The 13,124-nt window shown below is 43.9% G+C and overlaps 1 protein-coding gene across 1 annotated transcript in view; it reads right to left on the bottom strand.

Moving 5' to 3' along the window:
• Nucleotides 1–571: 571 nt before the first annotated feature.
• bsna (bassoon presynaptic cytomatrix protein a) overlaps nt 572–13,124 on the bottom strand; it is a 226,481-nt gene continuing 213,928 nt past the window's right edge. The window contains exon 19 of the mRNA XM_034696727.1: nt 572–1,428. The gene's annotated coding sequence lies outside the window, so the exon portion shown is untranslated. The remainder of the gene's footprint in view (nt 1,429–13,124) is intronic.

A 13,124-nucleotide genomic window follows, 5' to 3' on the forward strand; every position in this document is an offset into this window, starting at 1 on the left:
AATATGTGTTCACAGGGTGTAATAAAAAATATGCCACTGTTACTTCAAAATAAGAGATCTGAAAATGATTAAGGCGATATTGGTAACCTGTAACAAAAAGTAAAAACCAGGCGAATAACAAAACTAAACTCTAAATTAGAAAACAATAAAAGACGAGAAAAGAAATGAAAACCATCTACAACATGTGAGATAAACGAGGGCCATGTTGTGGAGCAGTTGCAGAAAACCCTATCACCACAAGCAGTGCAGGTAAATGTTGTCTTAATGGCTTTATAATGGCTGAAAAACAACCCGACCACAAACACTCTGGATACCAATCCGGGTTTGTTTTCCATAAAAAACCCACAAAAGGCTCCTCTTATTCCCGTGGCTCAATTCCCCGTGTGTCGCTCCACAAATCTTTCTTCTTCGTCAGAGTTTAATCGTCTCGCTCAGATGTGTATCCCAGTTTTTTTTTATGGCCTCTGTTAAGTGATGATGAACAGTGTAAGGTCTTGGATATAAAGTTCCATGCATTCCAAATTCCTACCTTTTTTTTTTTTTTTTAAATCCACTATACACTTCTTTAAAGACACGGCAAGATCATCGGATGGGGATTAGAAAGTTAAGTAGAATCAGCATTCAAGAAACGCAGAAAGTCGAGGAAGAGTGGAAGCAAAAGGTTTTAACAGTTCCAATCTGGAATGTAGATAGAAACAGAGCAAACCGTGGATCGAGACACGCCCACACACCTGTTCTGTGTGCGGCATTATCAAAGTCTTATTCATTCATTTATTTCCCTCATGACGGTTGATGTCATGACGGTTGATGTAACTTGAGGTCTTTAGTACCAGAAAAGCCTGCATCCCTTCATCAGGTTTCATTCCTTTGGCTTCTTTGTTTTCACTTTGAGAGGAGACAGAAAAGAGGAGAGAGGTTGGACGTTGTTGCTTCTCATAGTTTGAGCACAGGACTGCGAAGCCAAGGATCCTAGCATGCCATGACGCCTGTACCGTACCGTTGTTCCTGAACGTTGATAGCGGAAAGAAAAGCAGCTCTCATGTAGAGAGTGAAGTCGTCAGCATATCGGAAAAGAGTTGCGCCCTTCTTTAGCTCCTTCCATCAGAACTGCAATGGTTTAAAAAATCATGGAGGGCTGAGATGGTAGATGACTTCAATCGCTTCGACTCTTCAAAGCCTGCTTCGATCTCAGGTAGTGTAAGTATACCTCCGTTCACCGGCATGGAAGATGTACAGCAAAAACATAATCCTGTTTGAAATCTGCAGTTCTTTTGTGGCTGCCAGTTTCCCCTTTGTTATCAAAGCCAGAGGTGTGTCTGACTGCTACAGGTCCAGGTCTCCACTGTAGCTGGGTGGAGTTAGTTTCTTTGGCTGAGGACACTGGATGGAGGAAAGCCCTGCTAAAGACGGGAGCTGGCTTGAAATGATCTGTAAGAAAAGAGAGAGAAAATAGGAAATCAGTCAAAAACATTAAGCATGTATTACTCAAGAGCAAACATACACTAAAAGCCTAATGCACCCGAGTCATACAGAGAGACTTTTGAGGGTCAGATCCACCAGATAAGTGGGAAACCAGCTCCAACTCGTAAGCCACAGCTGCCCTGGTGGCCAAATTCAACCAGATCCATCTTCAATCCGTCTCAGCACCAGATCTGATAGGTTTCTATTCTAGTCCATGTGTTAACTTCCACTAGATCCGCTACGTTGCGTTCCTGCTGCGTCTCTGATCCAGCAGGTCTGAGCCCTCCGGATCAGATACACAAGACTTCTATGTTTGCCGGATGCCGGATGCCGGAGCACGACGCATCAATCTCAACAGAGCAGATGGAGCGGGACAGGAAGTCAGGTTTCACCAAAACAAAATGAAAACATCCGGTTAATTTTCAGAATAAAACACTCTGAGCCTGATCTACTAAGATCCCAAATAATGAGCGCTAATTTGCGTGTGCAAATAATAATTTTGCACGTGTTATTTCTGGGCGTGTTGCGGGTGATCTACTAAGACTGCATGCGCAAATGATAACAAGTGCAAAAGTGGTGCAGACCGCTCTATTTTAATGAGGATTTTGCGTGTGCTATCAGCTGTCACCATGGACAGTTTGAGAGAGCAGAGTGGCCTTAAGGGATAAATGAAGTTTGAAGCCATGGAGTTGGAGGTTTTAGTGGAGGAGGGAAATAAACCAGCAGAGACATCTCAGCGTTAGAAACATGATTTGGGAGGCCATCTGTGAAAAGGTGAATGATGTGAGAAAAAACAGAAGATCTGCTGATGAAATAAACACATCTACTCTACTCCAAAACACAATCAGTGTTTTGATGGAGTTTAGAGAGCGATTTGATGAGGCTAAGTCTGCCACTCTTGCTCTAGAAAAGTTAGGCGTCACTTGGATGAAGACAGTCGCCTCACTGTCCCAGGGAGCAACTTTCGGGTGAACGTTTTCAATGCCTGATATCATCATCCAGCAACTGTCCCAAAGATTCACCAGCTTAAATGGAACTGTGAACATGTTTGAGTCAATTCACCCCAACACACTGCTGCAAGCACGAGATGAGGAGTTACGCAGAGCTGCCTGGCGCAGCTCAGTGAGCGCTCATTCTCCAAATTAAAACTAACTAAAAACCCCTTGATGAGCACGATGGGACAGAATAGACTGAGTGGACATGTCATGTTATTTATTGAGAGTGACAGATCAAAGAAAATGGACATACAGCGCATCGTGGACAAGTCCGCGGAGCTTAAGGCTCGTCCAAACAGTGGTGAGTAGGCCGAGTACTTCATGTTGATTTTTTGTTTGTATGTGAACATGTGGGCCGCTGTGCCAATTTGACTAAACTGTATATCTGTTGATACAGTGACCTACTGTGCTCTCATTATATGAAACAGTTAAAGTGGGTGTCAGAATGATGCGGTCGCTATCCGTGGTGCTGAACTGCTTTGAATTTGTGTTGTTTTATTATTATTATTTTGTTCTCTTGGTTTGATTGACTAAAACATGTAGTAATGCTTGTAAGCCCTCTCTGTTGCGGGCATGTTGTAAAGCGATGTTATGATGAGCGTTACAGTGACCACAGCCATGTGTGCGTAACGCTGTGCCAGTTTGCACCTGCCTTTCAAACGTGCTAAATATAGACGCAAATACAGCGCGCGCTATCTGCTTCAGGTTTGATAAATCACATTGCGTGTGCTAAATGATTACATTTGCATCTCCTCCTCCCAGTATTTAACGCGTTCTGATGATCTACATGTGTTCTGCATATTCATGAAGGCAAACACGCTAAATGATTTGCGAGTGCTATGTTGCTCATTTGACAGACGCAATCCTCGGTGCTCCCGGTTAGTACGTCAGCTTTGCGCGCGCTATCAAGTTTGCACGTGTTTTTATACACGCAAACCTTTAGTAGATCAGGCCCTCTGTGTTATCACCAGATCGTATTTCACTTAACTACAACAACAAACCGTCATGATGAGCGGAGCCAGGCCTGGAGTCAACAGGTCAGAGGTTTTCAGAGGACCAGAAAGACAACATGGATGAGGAGAGGAGGAGGAGAATCCTTGATTCAGTGATTACTGCGGGGAAACCTCAGTCACATGACTCCAGCTGTCCGGAGGTCCTGCACTGTGCTGCGTTCTGAAAACACATCTGGTGGGCATGGCCGTAACTACCATTGAGGTGACAAAAAGAAGGTGATATAACTGACTGCAGATATACTATGTGTAAGACAGCGCCTCTACATCACCATGTGGTAGACCATCCTCTTGTAACCCTAAGATCTTTGGTCATCACAGTGGTTTGTGGGTGGGCTGCCTCAAAAATCTGCTAGATTTAACCTATTTCTGATGTACAGACCGCAACAACAGCCAAGGTAACGCAATAAAAGTTCACGGTTACATTTAAAGTTATTCCCAACGGGACAGGAAGAGGATGATAGGGGGATAAAAAATAAGAAGTGGTGAGTGAGAAGTCAAGTGCTGCCCACAGTTCCCCACCCAGGACAGGATTATCCTTGTTCCATATACTGTACACACACACTGATGTTTAACAATACTGTCCTCATCCAGTTCAAACAATGTAATGACCATAGAGGTTTTCTGTGGCAATCATAATGGAACTTATATAGCCTGAATTTAACAACATACCAACTTTAAGAGTAATAGGATCATTGTATAACCTAAAATTAACTTTTACTCTTGTGCTGTTGTGTCACTATTTAGTATTTGAATGATTTAAATGTGTCTCAATGTTGATATGAAGGAGCTGTATAAGTTGCTGTAAGTGTTGATAACACAGATCAACAGCAGAGAGACACAGAAAAGGAGGCTGAGGGAAAGAGCGAAGCAGACTCACAGGGACAAGAGAGGGAGAGCAGCACTGAGGGGGACAAAGATGGAAGAGAGATGACAGAAGAGAGGGGAGAGTCTGTCTACATGAATTGGATCCTGCCAGGTACAAAAATAAAAAGCTGAATGATGAGAAGTACAGCCTTCTGAACAACAAGTGGATTAATCAAAGCCACAGTTACCCCCAAAGGAAGTTTGGTCAGAGGCTGTTACAATACAGCAAGAAATGGGAGGATAAATATCCATGGTTGAGGTATTCAGTGTCAGAAGATAGTACACACTGTGCCATCTGTATGCAAACTTTTGTGCCATCTGTACCAAATTTTGACCTCAGTATTTGTCAAATCCTGGTTACAGCCCTGCTGGTGGGTGTTGACGGATCAGCGAGCACGGAGCCAGACCGCAGCAGATCGGAGACAGACCGGACATGGATCTGGTGGAAGTCCCTTGTGAGAGAGTCATCCAAAAGGTCTCACACAGTCAGTCCAAGTTCATACAGTCTCTAGTTTGGAGCGAGACAGCAATCCTCCTTATGTTGAATAATAGGAATGGTAACAGGACTCAACTTGGACTCAAGGTTTGATGACTCGACTAAAACACAGGTGTGAACCAACCATTCATGTGAGTTTGGTTTAGTGGGTTTACACCTTTTTAACTTAATGACCACACAGACTACAGACCTTTCTGGAGTCCCTGAGCTCCCTTGTCTCGTGGGTTCCTCTGGATCTCTGCTGCTCTGGACGTGCCAGACTCCAGCTGCTACAACTACTACTATCTGTCTCACCACTATCATCTCTCTCTCTCTTCATCTCCCTCTATCCCTCTCTCCAACACGGTCTCAGCAGATGTGTGTCAAAAACATGAGTCTGGTCCTGCTGGAGGTTTCTGCCTGTTAAAGGAAGTTTGTCCTTGCCACTGTAACTTGCTAAATGCTGCAGAGTGCTCTGCTCATGGTGGATTAAGATGAGATCAGACTGAGTCCTGTCTGTAAGATGGGACTGGATCTGATCCTGTCTTGATGTTGGGTCTTTGTTAATATTAGAACATACGGTCTAGACCTGTTCTGTTTGGAAAGAGTCTGAGGAGAACATTTGTTGGGATTTGCAGTGGCAGAGAAAACTGATTGGACACCCCTGTGGCCACCCTGAAATTCTTAAACATGATTGGCTGTTTGTCATGTCAGAGGCATTACTTATATTCAGATCAGCTGTTGTGTTTCAGCGAGCTGCAGAGGCAGTAGTTTCTGTGGATTTGAATATTGTTTTTGTTGATGCTTTGACTTTGGACAATTATCTTAATTTTGAGTCCTTAAAGAGTTCAGCAGATTTAAATATTGACACTCTGTCGAGTTACATTTTTAATGTTAACATTAGAAATCATTAGAAACAAAAATGTAACATTTCCTAAATTATTTTATAAAAAGAAGTTAAAGTAGATGTGATTATTGAAGTAGACCTCCTAGGTTTGGGGTAAGCCCCTAATGGTTTCTACGCCTGGCCAACCCTTTAACAGTCAGTGCCCCAGTTTGGTCACCCAAGTCAAAACTGTGTGGCTCCGTCACTGATGATTTGGTGCTATATAAATTAAGATTGATTGGATGATTGAAAACAAAAGAAGCAGGACAGGGGGTTTTATCATCCAGTGAGTGTAACTTGGCTCAGTTACCTCATGTTCAAAAGTTGTTTCATGTTATAATATATCAGTAAATGTATTTTGGAGACTCACAGTGACCCTCTCATCTTAAAAGAAGGTGTCATGTACAGACTTAAAATTAGAACACTGACTGTGGTAACAGAAACGAATGAGGAAAATCCTGTTTGAGAAAGTTAACAGCTCTCCAGTGAAAACCTTTTTATAAACATTTTCTCTTTCATGTATGAATAACTATTTCCACCTCGAACAGTCTGTACCAGGCAGAAGGGGAACAAAGCCAGAGATCCCAAGACACCATGACAGCCTGAGCTGACACAGCAACTGTTGATGTAACAGGAACGGCTGTTCTTCCATTGTTGCCTGAAATAACTCAGGAGTGAAGTCACCTCCATGATCAGGCACTTCAGATCTGCTTCACAGAGTTAAATGTTATTATGATGCAACCAGAGTCCGTCTACTTTTTCAACTATTATTTGTATAAATGCAAAGTAGTCCCTGCAAATGCAGAGCTCTGGCCAGTGATTAAGTGCATGGATACAGCACTTGTGTTTTGAAAGCTAGCTAGAAAAGAAGTAGACAGAGAGCAGGTCACAGTGATTGCATCTTCAGAAGGAGCAGGAATAAAGTGCAAGATAATGGAAGTCATATTCCCTGATCCCCCGCTGCAGTCCTGGAGCACAATTAGCTCCATTCACAGGGGGGGAAACTTTTGTGTTGCATTCATGAATAGCTAAAACAAAATGGCTTTTTAACAGCACCCAAAAAATGTGATAATATAGTCCATTTCTAACAACATCTGTGTTTGGGTCTTACGGTTTTGGAGTTAGCTAGATTACATAGTATTGAGTTGGCTCTGTTTGCAGCAGTTGATAGCCTAAACAGTTTTGTGCTAAATTGAACATATTCACTGCACACACTCATATTTTGGAGATGGATGAACCGAACAGCTACATTTGCAACTCATGAACAGGAACGTGACCGTATAGTTCATTCTGGTGACCGTGAGTCTCCGTGCTCTCTCGTCCTTCAACACACAGGTTGCGTTTTCAGAACGCAGCACAGAGCAGGACCGCCAGACAGCTGGAGATGATAGTGGTGAGACGGATAGTAGTAGTTGTAGCAGCTGGAGTCTTGCACGTCCACAGCAGCAGAGATCCAGAGGAACCTACGAGACAAGGGAGCCCAGGGACTCCAGAAAGTTCAGTAGTCTGTGTGGTCATTAAGTTAAAAAGGTGTAAACCCACTAAACCAAAGTCACATGAATGGTTGGTTCACACCTGTGTTTTAGTCGAGTCATCAAACCATGAGTCCAAGTTGAGTCCTGTTACCATTCCTATTATTTAACATAAGGAGGATTGCTTTCTCGCTCCAAACTAGAGACTGTATGAACTTGGACTGACTGTGTGAGACCTTTTGGATGACTCTCTCACAAGTGACTTCCACCAGATCCATGTCCGGTCCGTCTCCGATCCCCTGAGGTCCGGCTCTGTGCTCTCTGATCCGTCAACACCCACCGGTTGTGTTTTCAGAACGCAGAACGGAGCAGGATCTGTGGTAATCACTGAATCAAGGATTCTCCTCCTCCTCTCCTCATCCATGTTGTCTTTCTGGTCCTCTGAAAACCTCTGACCTGTTGACTCCAGGCCTGGCTCCGCTCATCATGACTTTGGTTTGTTGTTGTAGTTAAGTGAAATACGATCTGGTGATAACACAGAGTGTTTTATTCTGAAAATTAACGGCAGGGCTCTGACCTGCCAGATCAGAGACGCAGCCAGAACACAACGGAGCGGATCCAGTGGAAGTTAACAGATTGACTAGAATAGAAACCTATCAGATCCGGTGCTGGGACGGATCAGAGAAGGACCGGACACGGGTCTGGTGGAATTAGGCCGTTACACAGCAGCTTAAGTTGGATTTAGGACATCCAGCAGGCTGCTAGTAATTCAGATGTAGTTAGTGGTCTCTCTTAAGCCCTTTGGCTCTTGGGGGAGCATAGGTCATTTATGAACTTCTTCCAGCTGGTTCGGCGTTGAGCGATCTTCTCTGCTTCCTTCCAAGATGTTCCTTTCTCCTTGAGTTCTGCCTCGACAGACCTTTTCCAGCTGTTTTTGGGTCTTCCCGGCTTTCTTTTCCCCTGGGGGTTCCAGGTTAAGGCTTGCCTGGTTGTGTTGGAGGATGGTTTTCTCAAGGTGTGCCCGATCCAACCCCATTTCCTGCGTCTTATTTGTGTTTCTATTTGTTCTTGTTGTGTGGTTTGCCAGAGCTCTTCGTTTGAGATGGTGTTAGGCCAGTAGATTCCTAGGATGTGTCGTAAGCATCTGTTTATGAATGTTTGCAGTTTGCTTGCTGTTGCTTTTGTGGTTCTCCATGTTTCCGCCCCATACAGTAGAACTGACTTGACGTTGGAGTTGAAGATGCGGAGTTTAATTTGCGTGGAGATGTGTTTGGAGTTCCATACTTGCCGTAATATTAAAAAAGCTGTTCTAGCTTTCCCTATTCTAGCTTGTATGTCTTTGTCGCTGCCTCCATCCCTCCCAACAATGCTTCCCAGGTATATGTATGTGTCCACCTCTTCTAGTGCCTCTCCATCCAGATTTATGGTGTTGTTTGTTTTGTGGTCTATATTTATCACCTTTGTTTTGCTTTTGTTGATGTGAAGTCCTGTAGTGGCTGCTGTTTTGGCAAGTTTTGTGAATTTGGTTTGCATTTGTGCTTGGGTGGTAGACAGGAGGACTATGTCATCTGCAAAATCTAGGTCTTCTAATTGAGACCACATTGTCCACTGAATGCCCAGGTTTTGCTCAGCTGTTGTAGTCCTCATAATCCAGTCGACTGCCAAGAGGAAGAGAAAAGGAGACAGTAAGCAGCCCTGTCTGACTCCTGTCTCTACTGTGAAGCTGTCTGTGAGGTGACCGTTGTGTATTACTCTGCAGGATGATTGTAGATATAGTTGTTGTGTGATGGTTATGAACTTCTCTGGAATACCATAGTGTGCCATGAGTTTCCATAGAGTGTCTCTGTCCAGACTGTCAAATGCTTTGTGGAAGTCAATGAATGTGAGGTTGAGAGATGTGTTCCATTCCATGGTCTGTTCAATAATGATGCGGAGGGTGGCAATGTGGTCAGTGCATGATCTGTCTTGTCGAAAACCGGCTTGTTGCTCTCTGAGTAGTTTGTCTATCTCTTAGTTAGTGGTACTGATAGTGTAGAATATTTGAGGGAGTTTTATGAATGAATCAGGACAGATTCTAACGGGCTAATACTTATAGTGCAACTGGTTTTTCAACCAAGGAGTCGAGCTGATCACCATCTCCTGCATGTACCACACCATCGACTAATACCTTGGACAACCCCACCTCAAGAACCCCTTCCAATAAACTAAATATTACTTAGACAGTAGAAGGTTTCACTGTGACCCACCCTGCTTCAAGTAACCACTGGTTTTCCCCAAAATAAAATCCAGAATAAGCATTCTTAATCTCAACCCTGTATTCTTCCAATTACATATAAATGTAGATTTTTGTGCATTCAGGTTCAGGTTCATTTTACATGCAGGCAGAAGTCAGACCGTCGTCTTCAATAAATGTTCAATAAAGAGTTAGAGTTAAATTTGTCTTAAGAAGCATTTAGCATCTTTAATCAGATTTGCAGGTTGTCTCTGCCCCCGTCATGAACTCCTGCTTCCTGGTAAACCCAGCAGCAACATGTTTCCTAAACGGATACACACATCCTTTTCAGAATCACTGCCTTCTGGTTTTCTTCCCACTGTGACTGACCCAGATTAGCATGCTGCATATTTATATGTGCTGAGGACCAGACTTAATCTGTTCAAGTGAGCACAGGCTCCCAAAGGGTCAAAACACAGCACACAGCACACAGAGCACGCACACACACACAAACACAAACACACACACTAACAAACACACAAATGAAGAAACACACAAACACAGGCAGGATAGTGCACACAGTGATGGTTGAATATGAGAGAAAAACACACACATGAGCACCAACCACACGAGCTGACTCACTCGACTGAGAAAAGGATGGGGGAAAATCCTCTATGGTCTGAAGCAGGGGTTCCCAAAGTGGGGGTCAGGACCCCCAGGGGGTCGCGGGACACAAATGGGGGGTCGTGAGATCTCTTCCAGAATGTTTTTTTTTTTTTAAGTTATCTTAAAATAGTAAATTTTAGCCATTATAGGAAAAAATATCATCAGAAATAGAAGCTAAACTCGAAATAAAACCTTGAAAATAGAAAATGTAATGAGTTTTCTGCCTTTCTTTGTTTCCAGATGACTCCTTAGTTTAGGGTTAGTGAACAGTTAATTATCAAAAGCATCAGTAGCAGCAGGTTCATTCATAACAGCACAGGAAACACAGACACATGCTCATATAGGTAGGGTCATTTTCTGCAGAGCAGCTAAATGAAGACACATTAAAGGTGACATATCACGCTTTTTTCATCAATATATATTGGTCTAAGAGGTCCCCAAAACATGTCTTTAAAGTTTATGCTCAAAAAAACACTTTGAAATCAGATTTTGGTCTGCCTGAAAAACCCTCTTCTTCAGTCCTCCTCAGAACACTCTGTTTTCTCTCTGACCACGCCCCCTCAGGAAGTGGATGTGCCCTCGGCTCTCCAGCACGTTGATCTAATGTTTACATGTTGGCTGAATATACACGGCTGCTCAGAGATCACGTTACTTCAACCCTCTGAATCTGATCCAGAATCTGATCCTGACGGAGAGGCGCCTGCAGCAGGACCTTTCTGAAGGATTGGTCACAGATTTAGTGTTTCTTGTTGTTTTATTTATCAGTATGTAGATGTGTGTCTTGGTACACAGCTACCAACATGTAGCTATGTGGCTATGCTAACTAGCGCTAGCACTTATCCATGATAAATAAAAATCATCCACTAGATCTTCAAATCTGCAGACGTGGGGAGTAAAACCGACCTCTGCCAGAAAGGCAGCAGGACCTTTCTGAAGGATTGGTCACAGTTTTATTGTTTCTTGTTGTTTTACTTGTCAGTGTGTCAACGTGTGTCTTGGTACACAGCTACAGCTACAGCTGCAGCTACAGCTAGCTCTACAGCTAGAGCTACTGCTACAGCTAGAGCTACAGCTAGAGCTACAGCTATATAGCTGTAGCTATGTAGCTGTAGCTATGTAGCTACGAACATGTAGCTATGTGGCTATGCTAATTAGCGCTAGCACTTTTCCATGACAAATAAAAATCATCCACTAGATCTTCAAATCTGCAGACGTGGGGAGTAAAACCGACCTTTGTGTTTATTAAGACAGCCTACAACTAGCATGCCTCCCTCCTAAGCTCCTTGTTAGCACACATGTGTGCAGGTAATGAAAAACAGAGGAGGGATTCAGTATTATTTTATACAGTCTATGGGCTGAACAAGCTCCTAGCTCTGACTCCGTGACAGACCGGATATTGTTGTTACGTAACAAAAACACTGAAGTCTGAAACGGCTCGTTTCACACACATTTACAGAAAGGTGGAGAAATCAGAACAGGGGCAGAATGGATTTTTTTAATTCTCGGGGGGTTTGTAGACATGCCAGGGAAACATATTTCAGGTAGAGAACCATTAAAAAGTCCATTTTGCATGATATGTCACCTTTAAATCACTTTGAGGGACAGTGGGGGTCGTGGGTCTTTGGCACCCATACTTGCAGGCTGAAAAGTTTGGGAACCCCTGCCCTAGACCACGATTGTGCCAGGGTTGTGTTGCTGTGACAGTATCATCTACTAAAAATCACGAGCGAGAGAGGAATGAGGCACAGGACAAGCAGGAAGAGATCAGAGTTCAGGAATTGGGACATTATTTGAATCTGAAAGTGGAAACTGCTCTGAGCGAGGAGAGAAAAATGAGGATGCTCCTTTCAACAGCAGCAGCAGGGACAAGTGAAGACAAGGAGAGAAAGCTAATTAGGATGTGTTATTTCAACAGAGAGAAGAGTGAGAGGGTGAGAGAAGACAGAGACACATGAGAGAGCGAGGGGGGAAGACAGAAACTGTGATGTGTGACGGTGGGAGTGAAATGTGGGAGGAGGGAGAGAATCGTGTTTGCAGCAGTCACATGAGGCAGTTAATCAGCGCCCGGCTCGACAGTAACACAGGCTCACGCTATCTGTCATGGCACAGACTGTATGCAGCACTCTGAACACTGAAATGTACCACAACATCAAGGCCTGCTAATCCCTCGGTGGCTCAGCACCAGGACCAAAACGGCCTCTTTTCATGTATTTCTTAAAGAAACAGCGTTTGACAGATTCTCTGATCACTGCTTCAGTTTTTAGTCTCCAGCTCACAAACCACGTCTACACTTTATCAGGTCCACATCACACAGACTGAGCTCAACATGAACACTTCAATCATACAGAACTCATTTAGACTGAGGAATCTGTTTTATGAGCTGATGCAAATTCATATTCCACATGGAGGGATTTATTTAGTTTGCCATTTTCATGTGGTAAATATATATGTTTATTATTAAGTTAAGTTATATTTATTTATTTAGAATGATACCTTTATTTATAGATGAGAGGACAGTGGATAGGGTAGGAAACCAGGAGAGAGAGGGAATGAATGGGGCAGGGGCCGCAGGCTGGAATCGAACCCGAGCCACCCGGTACATGAGTGCACATTTAACCATTAGGCTAAATCCACACCCAACTTTTTATTGTAAGCCTCAACATTTTGCTGTGGCGTGTTGGGGTGGAGGTATCAAGACGGGTGAGGCCAGCAAGCTCAACAAGCTGGTAAAGAAGGTCCGCTCTGTGGTTGGCCTAGAACTGGACAGTCTGGAGTCAATGGCTGAGAGGAGGTTGATGGACAAACTGCGAGCCATCCTGGACAACCCCTCTCACCCTCTCCATGATGAGCTGTGGCTGATGGGGAGCTGGTTCAGTCAGCGCATCATTCCACCACGGTGCAAGACTGAACGCTTCAGGCGCTCCTTTGTGCCCCCCCCCCCCCCCCCCCCCCCCAATGAACAGATCCATACCATCCCTGCTCTGTCTGTCACACTCCATCATCTCATCCCAAACTCTCTCTTTTGACTGCTGCTGGCATTATAACGCAGGTCCTTCATCCCATCTGCAATCAGACTGTTT

Source organism: Notolabrus celidotus, chromosome 11 (genome assembly GCF_009762535.1).
Source record: "Notolabrus celidotus isolate fNotCel1 chromosome 11, fNotCel1.pri, whole genome shotgun sequence".
NCBI lineage: Eukaryota > Metazoa > Chordata > Actinopteri > Labriformes > Labridae > Notolabrus > Notolabrus celidotus.